At 44.4% G+C, this 11,480-nt stretch overlaps 1 pseudogene; it reads right to left on the minus strand.

The window, feature by feature from the left end:
• Positions 1-2,754: 2,754 nt before the first annotated feature.
• LOC124702460 lies at positions 2,755-9,582 on the minus strand (annotated as a pseudogene).
• Positions 9,583-11,480: the final 1,898 nt, after the last annotated feature.

Raw genomic sequence — 11,480 nt, forward strand, 5'->3', positions numbered from 1 at the left:
TCATCAAAACAGACCACAAAAGCCTATGCAATCTGGAGGATCAAGTGCTCCATACTGATCTGCAAAAGAAGGCAATGACAAGGTTGGTGGGCTTGAATTTTTCCTTCCAGTACAAGAAAGGTGAGGAAAACAAAGTGGCAGATGCACTGTCAAGAGTGGGCCATGCTTTCTCCATCTATGCAATATCAGCTGGTGTTCCAGTATGGATTCAAGAGGTGGTCAATTCATATGCTGTGGATAACAAGGCTCAAGCTCTGCTTCAAGAGTTAGCTGTGACAGGCACTAACAGTGATGGTTATGAACTACAACATGGGTTAATTAAACTTCATGGGAAGATTTGGATTGGGGCTAACACAGGATTACAAACCAAGTTAATCCAGGCTTTTCATGCAAGTGCTATTGGAGGCCATTCTGGCATCCAGGCAACTTACCAGAGGGTACACAAACTGTTTGCATGGACTGGCATGAAAGCTGCAGTGCAGGAATTTGTGCAGCAATGCACTATCTGTCAACAGGCAAAACATGAACACTGCAAACCCCCAGGTCTCTTACAGCCACTGAGGATTCCACAGGGAGCTTGGTAAGAAATATCTATGGATTTTGTCGAAGGGCTCCCAAAGTCGGCTGGATACGATGTCATATTGGTCATTGTCGATAGGTACACGAAATATGCTCATTTTGTACCTCTGAAACATCCATACTCTGCTCACTCCGTGGCAAAGGCTGTCTTCAACAATGTTGTGAAGCTGCACAGTATGCCCATCTCTATTGTCTCAGACAGAGATCCTGTGTTCACAAGTCACTTCTGGAAAGACCTCTTTGCCATGTTCGACACCAAGCTACAGATGAGCAGTGCATATCATCCTCAGTCAGATGGACAGACTGAGCGGGTGAACCAATCTTTGGAAATGTACCTCCGATGCGCTGCGAATGAGCAGCCCAACAAATGGTTCAGCTGGTTGCCTCTGGCAGAGTTTTGGTACAACACCTCTCACCACACAGCGATTGGTTGCTCGCCTTTCAAAGCATTGTACAAGGAAGAACCACACTATGGGATGCTGCCAGACCTGAACACCACTGCCAACATGGAAGTAAAAGATTTTCTGGCAGAACGACAATCAGTGTCGGCAATGTTGAAATACCAGCTGGAAAGAGCACAGAAGCGAATGAAGCATTATGCCGACCAGAATCGTTCTCACAGGGAGTTTCAGGTTGGATACTCTGTCTTCCTTAAGCTGCAGCCTTATGTGCAACAATCAGTGGTTCAGAGGACAGTGCCGAAGCTATCATACAAGTACTTCGGTCCATATGAAATTGTGGCAAAGATTGGACAAGTGGCTTACAAGCTGGCGCTTCCGGCAACTACCAAGATACACAACGTCTTTCATGTCTCGCAGCTGAAGCCGTTCGTGCCGGACAATACAGCGGTGTCCACCGATTTGCCTGTGCACATACAGATGGACACACAAGAACTGGAACCTGAAGAGATTCTGGAGCGACGCCTATGCAAGAAAGGTAATACGGCTCATGTCCAGATCAAGGTCAAGTGGACATCTCTACCACTGAGTCAAGCTACATGGGAGGACTATGATGTGCTGCGAGCTCGTTTTCCCATTGCTCCAGCTTGGGGGCAAGCTGGTCCTTCAGGGGGAGGTGGTGTTACGACTGCTGAAGCATCAGGTGCAAGTGACTGAGAGGAGAGCGGTTCAGTTATCGGACGGCGCAGGAGAAGGGTAGCTGTGGCTAGGATAGAGCCACGTGTCGCTGGGTGTGTGTGCGTTGGGCCAGGCGGGTTATAAGCCTGTGTGCTGTAAGGATCAGATCATCGAGGAATTAAATGGTTGAACTGTGTCTTTCTTCTTCTCCAAGCTCTCTCTTCCCCAGATCTCCCTTCTCCCCACCGGAACCCTACCGGCGGCCATCTCACCGCCGGGCAGGACATAACAAGCATACAGTCGCCGGATACGAGGATGACGACGACGACGAGGACGAGTGCGGCGCCCAGTTCTCCGTGCGCCCGTTCCGCGGCGGCGCGCTCGCGCAAGAGATGGGAAACCTGCAGCTGTCGGGCTTTGAGGCGCGCTCCGACGGTCCCGAGCTCACCGACCAGCACGAGCTGACGTCGTACGACATGCGGCACCTCGTGCACCTGGCGCTCGAGGGAGGCGGGAGCATGGAGGACGACGAGGCCTACCAGCGCGCCCTGGCCGGCGGCACGCCGGTGTCGCGTGCCTCGCGCGCCGCCATGGTTGGCCAGGCGCTGCAGTCCACGAACCACCACCAGCAGCGGTCGAAGTCGCCAAGCAAGATCTTTCCGATGCGAACTGGATACTGATGTGCGTCGGATTGAAACGCGAGCGCAACGAAGCAAAGCTCTCAAGAATTGGCGCAGTGAATCAGGAAATTCAAGTTTGCCAGGAGCTGCAATGTAACCTTGAACTTGTAGCCCCTCATCTTTTAATGTTACTTTTCTGTGTAATTGTTCGTCTAGTTTTGTTCCGATCAAATTGTATGTCACTCCAATCTGATTGTGTAGCTCTTGAAGCTCAATTCATATTCCATTTGCAGAAAATTCGAGCAGCATCTTAGACCATGGCTCAAATAAAACAGAATCAATATTACATGTGTATTACATCAGCTGTTCAAAACTAGTCACATTTTCATATGCTATGGCGTAGCAAAAATTTGTTCAGGTACAGCAAGGCAAGATATACAATTTATGCGAGACAACATCACCATGTTGAGTATCCTAGAGGAAAACTTTGAGACCAGGAAACTGGCATGTTTAAATACTGTTTTCTAATACAAAAAACAACAAATACAATTCACACTAGCTTCCGCGAAACAATGGCCCGTCAAAGACCTCTGGTAGGTGATCAATTTTGAAGGAACAACTATATCGTTGAGTTCCACGTCACTTGATAAGAGGCTCCATAGCTTCAAAGAATAGGGGCACAAACTCCTTGTTAGGAGTTTTGACTGCACACTTTGCGCCAGGAACACCAACTGCAGCAGTAAGCTCTATCAGGAACGGAATTCCACGTGGAATCTTCGCGGACAAATACAGCACATCCATGTTTGCATTTTTCCGCTTGGCAATAAAGAACACATTTGATGCTGCAAGGTTCTCGATGGTAGCATCTATGCTGTTGATGACAGAGTTGGGGTATTCTTTTGAAAATTCGTTGTCATCAGGCAAAGATTTCCATGCCTGCCATAAGATAAAAACCAATTTAGACTACAGGTAAACAAAGATGAAAGGACAGAAGCCACAGCAGTTCTAACAGTTTCCAACAAAACTCGTAGAGCCAACAGTCCAAAACCAAACAGCAAGTGAACCAAATCAACTAGTAATGCAAAAACAAGTAAGATTAAATCTTACTTCAAGAAAACTCGTTCTCTCCATTTTGCCATCTTCACCAAAGAAGACATGCAGTGAGCCTTTGTCACTGAAATACCACACTGGTTGCTGATTATTTTTCACCGCAACCTGCAGTAGCGAGTTTGGTGCCCCAGGAGAGACATTCTGGGAAAAAACCATAGGAAGTAGTGTCCTGGCTGATGCCCCAGGTTGCAGTGGAGTAACCTTGTTCATCAAAGGACACCAAGTTCAGTATAGGAAACCGAAATTTAGGGGAAAAAAAGCTTATAAAATATACACATCGTTGCACCTGAAGTGGTCCACCAGCTGCAAGACCAAATGTATTCTTGTTAAACTGGATCATAAATCCATCCAATACACTCTGGGTGCCATTCTCAAAAGATATATCATAGAATATCTGGCCATCGCGCCGCACTAGTTGTGCGCTAATCTGGAGTCCTTGGCCAGTGGTAGAAGGTAATACAACAGGTAGTGGAGGTCTGCAAGGGATAAAAAACAAGAATAATCAAACTAGTCAAAAACTAGCTCAAGATATCAAACTAAACTTCGAGCAAAAATTGTAAAGGTTTTGCTGACCCTGAAAGTGCCGTAGGCTCGTCAACAGGAACCAGGGCATTATCCAAACCCATTAAATCACCTAGGAGATCTGGGATCGGAGCAGGAGCAGCTGGCTGCTTCACTGGCACATTCGATGAAGTGCCAGTACTAGAGGAAGGTGATGCCCCATCAACTCCCTGAGACGGCGACTCCGAATACCCTGCTTCTCCAGCATCAGCAAACTCCTCATCATCTGCCCTAGGAGCTGCCTTAACACGGCTGATGAATGCTTCGGAGGCTTGTGATAAACTGAGGATAGAGTAGAAATGTTTGCTAGTAACTCATCAAGAAGTGAAGAGTCAAGCTGGTTAGAGTCGTCACTGATCACAGGCTTCTCTGCGAGAACAACATCTTTGGCTGCCTGTTGAAAGCCACACATAATTCAGAGGCCGCAAGGATACCTTAACAAAACACGGGCTAAAAGGTGTAAACTGTAAACATGCAATACCTCTGGATCAGTAGAAAGAAGGCGCCAGTATATGTAAGCTCGATCGCGCAAATCAGGATTGTCTGTTTCAACTGTTGCATTATTGAGAACGGCCTATAAAAAGTTATGCCGATTAGGTAAAAACTTGTGACACGCAAAGCTTTTAAACATAATCTATTACAGGGGCAGAACATCCATTCTATTGGAATAAGCGACTGCTCCTTTGCATACATTGATCATTCGGCTAAAGGAAATGCAAACATAGTTTACCCTTATGAACCAAACGTTCTCTCTCTCACTAGAATTGGCTATTCTAACCATTAATGTTGCGGCGAAAATCAACACTATGCTCATAGCTGTAAAGATTTCAATGGGCATCGTTTCAACAGACAAATAAGGAAATATTCAAAGGCTCCTTATACACCATGCCAAAAGTTAAGTCTTTACTGAGCAATCTCGAAGCATATCTATCATCTGCGCAAGTAAAGAAGGGAACTGACTACAGCAACCTGAATCATCTGCTGGGGCCCCTCGGTTGGCTTCTTAAGAAACAATTTGACAGTTGCTGTTAGCAACTGCAGTTGCACTAATGCTGGTTCTTCTGGAAATGATTCCAAGAAGCTCTCAAGGAGTTCGTCAGCATTGTCAATTCTTTCAGCATATTCTCCAATTATCCAAATCATTGATGCCTGGAGGAAAAAAGAGCATTTAAGAGAACAAAACATGCAAGAAATTACAAAGAAAGATTTAAGAGAACAAAACATGCAAGAAATTACAAAGGTTGGTCATAGACTAATACCTTAGCCTCTGGTTCATCTAGATTGTCCAAACTTTCGCAAAGTGTTGCAATTATAGACTCATACCTGCATATTCGGCAAGAAAAGGATTACTTCTTTATAAAAAAATGTTGATCACAAAAGAAGAGCTCTGATAGTTCCATAGTCGCCAAAAAATTGGGGGGTTTCAGGCAAAGGCACTTACGTGTTAGGGTAGCGTCTAAAGATATCCTTGATAACAATGATGGCTTCCTGTACAACATAATTAACCTTTATCTTAATCAGCTCTAGCAAAACACTGATGCACCTTTCAGCAGCTCTGTCCAATTTAATTGCACATCTTCCAATAGCACGGACAGCTTTCCTGACAAAATCAACGTCCACCTCTGTGGCATACTCCTTAAACTCCAATAGTACCTACAAAGAGCTATGTTAGCTTATGGATCCAAATCCAGAAAACAGATCATCTAGTACCAACATCTGAAAGGAGCAAGATGCTCAGTAAAAGCTCAGTAAATTGAACCTTCGACCTTTGTTTCTGCGATGTTTTATTTACACTATTTGTACTTTTGTTATGTATGAGATAAAATTCTTCGAATCAATATTAAGGAGTACACAAGAACAGAAGATTAAGTACCTGATCAATATTCCGATCTGAGGCAAGCTTTATCATAATCTCCAACTTTTCCATCTTGACATAAATTGGGTCATTGTACTTGCAAAAGAAGACCTATTTCCAGACATACTATTGAGTTACCGGACACGCTATGTCATGATTAACGACTAACAATAACTCGAAGAGAAACAAATGCATCACCTTAATTTCATGTGCGAGTATTGTAGGCCTTTTTTGAACAATCAGATTGATGTTCCTCAGTGCTACATACTGAATCTCGGGCTCTGCCGACAGGAGTGTAACAAGAGGCGGTGCCATTTTCTTGCAGAGATTCCGGACAACATCTGTGCTAGTAATGAGCTCCATTTGTAGAAGGATTATCTATGTGGAAGAGATAACACAGAAGTTAAACCTTACTAAAAGAAACAGGACATTTGTTGAAAGAAAAAAAAACAGCAACTGCTGTTGCCTTGAATAGTAGCTTAATCCGCTTTCCAAACTACTTTGATGGAGATGTATCACAGTCCTATTCAACTAAAAGGTCAAGAAACATTTAAAAAAATCGATGTTAAGAGTCCATTGGTTCCTACGATTCATGATAATATCATTTGAAGATGAAAGGAACTTGTAACCTAATTAAAAGAGCACAAATGTACGTATTATTGGGTCCTGGAAAACAAGTTTTTCCTACCATGCTACCGTGCACCGAGGGCTGGCAGCACCTCTATTCACTATTCAGGCCTGACAGGTCAATACAACCTCACATTGCGCTGTTCAAATCTATGGTTACTGAACATGTTATGTCCATGAATATAGGATTAGATAACATTAAAATAAATATGAAATATTGTTTAAATAGGAAGCATAGCTATTTAAATAGGAAATAGATAAGATTAGATCTAGATAGAGATCAAATCCATCTCCTCTGCACAGTGGCAGAGCATGGCAGGAAGGGCCAATGTGCATGATAATTCAAGGCCAAAACTGAAGTATCAGCCAATGTAGCAGTTTGAGTCTAGCATGCAGTAGAAATGCAGAGAATTGATGGCCTAAATACCCTGATAATTTAGTTTCGAAAGACCTCCAAGACGCAATGCCCCTGCCTCTGCATTACTTACGGGTCAACTAGTTCCTCATACATATTTGACAGCATATGTACCAATTATGAAGCAAGCAATTAGGCGGCAGTTTATCAATCTCTCCTCCCTCATTCGTCGTCTCTAACCAATGTTCTACTCCACAATCCCCTATGTTGTGCTGTCCGGCTGTCCTCACTGTGTAATTATCCCATAAAGCACCCAAGGATGCATACAGAATTCCACATCCACAAACTGCATGCAGCACTTTCAAAGACCTTACTATGCTCTTGTACATGTGAATCAGGTTAAGTACCTTGACAGCAGAAAGGACAACTGCACAATTCGCATGTTGGAGACGAGGTGTAACTCGTTCCACTATATTTTCTGCATCCCTGGCATCGGTTGCTTTGTACCTTGACAGAGAATCAAGAATGAAAACTTGTCCCCACCTGCAAAAATTATCAAATATGTTAAGATGCTTACAATAAAAAAAATGCAGAATTTCAGATCAATATAGCAAGAACTGCATCATACTCTGTGCATTCATTCAGAGCAGTCAGAAGTTTCGTCAACGTATGGCTGGTGATCTCAAAGATTGGGCGAGCACTGCTCTCTTGAATCTCTGCCAGCGCAGCAACAGCATTTGCAACTACCATCGGGTTATTGTCAGAAATTAAGTCCTTCAGGGCCTCTAGAAAGCCTCTGTCCTCCACTAGCTCAGCATTTATATCATAAAGCTTAGCAACACAGATAGCTGCTGTCTTCCGCACATATGGATCATCATCCTGTGGAAAATTCAAGACACGATTATAGAATTTACACGAGGGAAGAGCCTTTTTTTGGAAAATATTGTACAGGCAATGATAAACACCTTGAGGCATCTTTGAAGAGGATCGCACAGATACTCTGTGATTTTGTCTACCCTGATGCAACCCATTGTCCTCACAGCTAAAGCACGAATCAGTGGATTTGGATCTTGTGAATCCTGCAAAAAAATTGGGTTAACGATCTTCTTATTACCTGCTTGTTCTACATCATATGTTTCATGATGTCACAGCTTTATTTATTTATTTGCATAGATGTTTATTTCTCGTATCATAGTATGGCTATAATTTCTTACCTTAACAAATGTGTTCACAGCAAGTATGGCTAGGTCCGGTTGACTTTTAGCATAGTTGATGAGATATAAATATACTAGTTTCTTCAGCTCCAAGTTCTCCGTCTGCATGCAGTTCACAACATCTGTAAACAATGATGAGACATCTTTTCCAACAGTCATCGCCGCAATGACTTTCTTGACAGCATCTTTTCTCTTATCCTGCAAACCATGTTTCCAACAGTACATCAGATCCGAGAAATTGCAGAAATGCAGTTTACTGTACTGAATAAGCCAAGGCAAACATATATAATTCTACATTTATTTCTGCATAAAAATTATGGGATCTATGGCTGATGATTGATTGACAACAGTATATAGTCCAACCAGCCTTGCTACATGGCCAACCGTATCACTCAGCTGTTTTCACGTTAAAGACTGGAAATGTACATTGTATAATTTTAACACAAGACAAAAAAAAATGTATGCTTTCAAAAGTTCCAAAATGTTCACTAATATTGCATTTGAACACACATTTTACATAAAACATGCACCAATGCAAAATGTAGCAAAAGATGGAAACAATGTTTGCGTAACAAGTGGGATATAGATAGGCATGTCAGATTCACCAGGCCACCAAAACGAAACGGTGTACATCTTGTTGGCAAAACGTGGAAAAATGATGCCCAAACATTCCTCCTTGCTGTTATAACTATCTTGCACAAACTCGCGTGCAAAAACCACACATACGTATAGATAAAGGATGGACACTTTTTTATCAGCAACAAGGTCCCATTTCTACGTCTACGGCAATGCATATCTGGAGCCATGGAGGTAAGGAATTGCACAGAGCATGGTGAACTAGGTGGAGGTAATGCACTGCCACGCATATGAACTTCCAATTTTCTACTGGAGTACCTTATACAGAACTTATACATTTAGGATCAACAGATTGGCCACCCTGCCAACTCATCTAAGCAGACATGGAGCAGTCACTCAGTTCAAATTAATCCTGCTTGGATCAGAACTTAGTCCATTAATCTATCTAGCTCCAAGACAATTCAAACCCAAATCCATCCGATCAATTCTAACCCGGTCCTGCGCTGAATTCGATAAATTTAAGCTCATTTCGCTGCAGACGTGGCACCTAGATCTTCGCTCTCTGCGCGGAAACCAATCCCCCTAACAGAACCTAATCCCGTGCAGAACCAACGAGAGAGGCCGCAGATCTCGAACCGCCCGCGCGTGGGCACCCAACACCGCCGGCCAGATCTGGATCCAGGCCAACCAGTCCCCAGGCACGGCAAGTTTACACAGGGAGATAGGGACGGGGGGGGGGGGGGGGGGACGGCGAGGTGAGGAGGGTGACCTTGTATTGGGAGTTGAGCTCCTCCTTGAGCTCGGGGATCTCCCCCTTTTTGGTGGTGGAGAAGTACTTGGAGTCGTGCCCGCTCATCTTGCCCCGGCGAGGCTGCCGGCACCGGCCAACGCACACCGGTCGCCGCCTCCGGCCGCGGAGGCGGGGTGGACGTGGGATCTGGCGCGCGGTGGCGGTCGGTGGCCTGCGTGCGCGATGATATTGGACTCGGCGATGAGCCAGGCAGTTGTGGGTGCGTGCGAAAGTTATGGAGATGAGAGGGATCCGGAGGGAGACGACGACGACGGTGGAGATCTCGTCGCCCGTTCCCAAGTCATTCTATGGTTTTTTTTATATAAAATTCATTCTAGATTTTCTACTTTTCCTCTCATGTTTGTAGTCTACTTTATTATATCAAAGAAAATAAGTTTGTAGTCTACTTTCTACAAGACGAAGAATCTGTCTCGAGATTAGGCCTGTTTGTTTACCACTATTTTGGCCACCTGAACATCATCGTAACCCCGCGGATTCATAATTTACTAACCTAAGTGTAGAATATGTATATGCAGCTTGCTCATAATATTTTTTTACTAACCATAACAGAAGGCGATCGGGTTGCATGCAATTTGTGATAGGATTGTTTCTCACCTCTAATCTACTAATCTAGTGTAATAGTTCATCAATAATTGTTTAGACGAACTTAAACCCTAGGAGGCCCATGCCGACGGAGCCGAGGAGGTGGTATAGGCACACATTGTTCTGCAACTCGTATTTCTGCTTCACATATGTCGTATGTGAGGATCTATTTCCACTCACGGACGAAGTCTCGATATTCTGGTATAGTTTGATACAAAGTTGCACACGATCGCGAACAGAGGGAGAAGGATGATGGGATTTCACCCCGTGGTTACAATTGTCTTTCACAATGCCTAATCACGTACTCGTTCACCTCTTTATCATGTTGGGTCGTCTCAGTGCGTTGGGTTGTCGCGGGCCTTGGCTTCAACACCAAGTGGGCTTCATGGATCCTCTGTCGCTCAGTCGTTCTCCTTGCCACCTTGACGGCGTTGGTCATGAGAGGTGTCGTGACATTACCCTCCCCTTCAGTACCGGCCTGCCCCCAAGCTGAAGCATCGGGAAAGTTGTTGACCATGGCATGGAGAGGCTCCCACGACATGCAGTTGACTCGTAGTCCCTCCCAACGAAAAAGAACTTGTGGTGTCCTCTTGCGTCCCTCCAGTATCTCTGTAGGTTGCACTTTGGCCAGCACACGCATGAACGAGAGTGTTAGCGATGAACTTACCTCGTTAGTTGGCTTGATCGCCTTCTTCAGCTGGGAGACATGCATTACAGGATGTATGTGTGTCGTAGGGGGGAGGTTGGAGTTTGTAGACCACCTGGATAATTCATTGAATCACAAGGTACGGCCCAAAGAACTTGAAACCAAGCTTTTAAGAGGAACGAGCCGCCATCGATGTCTAAACATAGGGCTGGAGCCTGAGGTAGACATGGTCACCCACTGCAAATTCTCGCTCACTGCGATTTTTATCAGCTTGCGAGTTCATGCGTTTTTGTGCTCTATACAGATGTTGTTTGATGACATGCAACTTAGTTGCACGTTCTTGGAGCCATTTTCCACATCAGTGTGACTTGGCAGTGACTCTAGTTGTACTTCCATGTGACGCGGCTTGTGGCCATACAGGTCCTCAAAAGGCGATCGTCCCAATGTTGAATGGAAAGTTGTGTTGTACTAGTACTTTGCCCGAGGCACCCATTTGGACCATTGCTAATGTTTGGAGTGGATAGGACACCAAAGATATGTTTTCAGACATTGGTTCAAGGGTTCGGTTTGACCGTCACTTTGAGGGTGGTACGAAGAACTCAAGTTCAGAGTAGTGTCTGCTAGACAGAACAACTGTTGCCAGAAGGTGCCGATGAAAATTTTGTCCCTTCCAGAGATGATTGATACGTCTCCGACGTATCGATAATTTCTTATGTTCTATGCCATATTATTGATGATACCTACATGTTTTATGCACACTTTATGTCATATTCGTGTATTTTCTGGAACTAACCTATTAACAAGATGCCGAAGTGCCGGTTCTCGTTTTACGCTGTTTTTGGTTTCGAAATCCTAGTAACGAAATATT

Source organism: Lolium rigidum, chromosome 3, assembly GCF_022539505.1.
Source record: "Lolium rigidum isolate FL_2022 chromosome 3, APGP_CSIRO_Lrig_0.1, whole genome shotgun sequence".
NCBI classification, from domain to species: Eukaryota; Viridiplantae; Streptophyta; class Magnoliopsida; order Poales; family Poaceae; genus Lolium; species Lolium rigidum.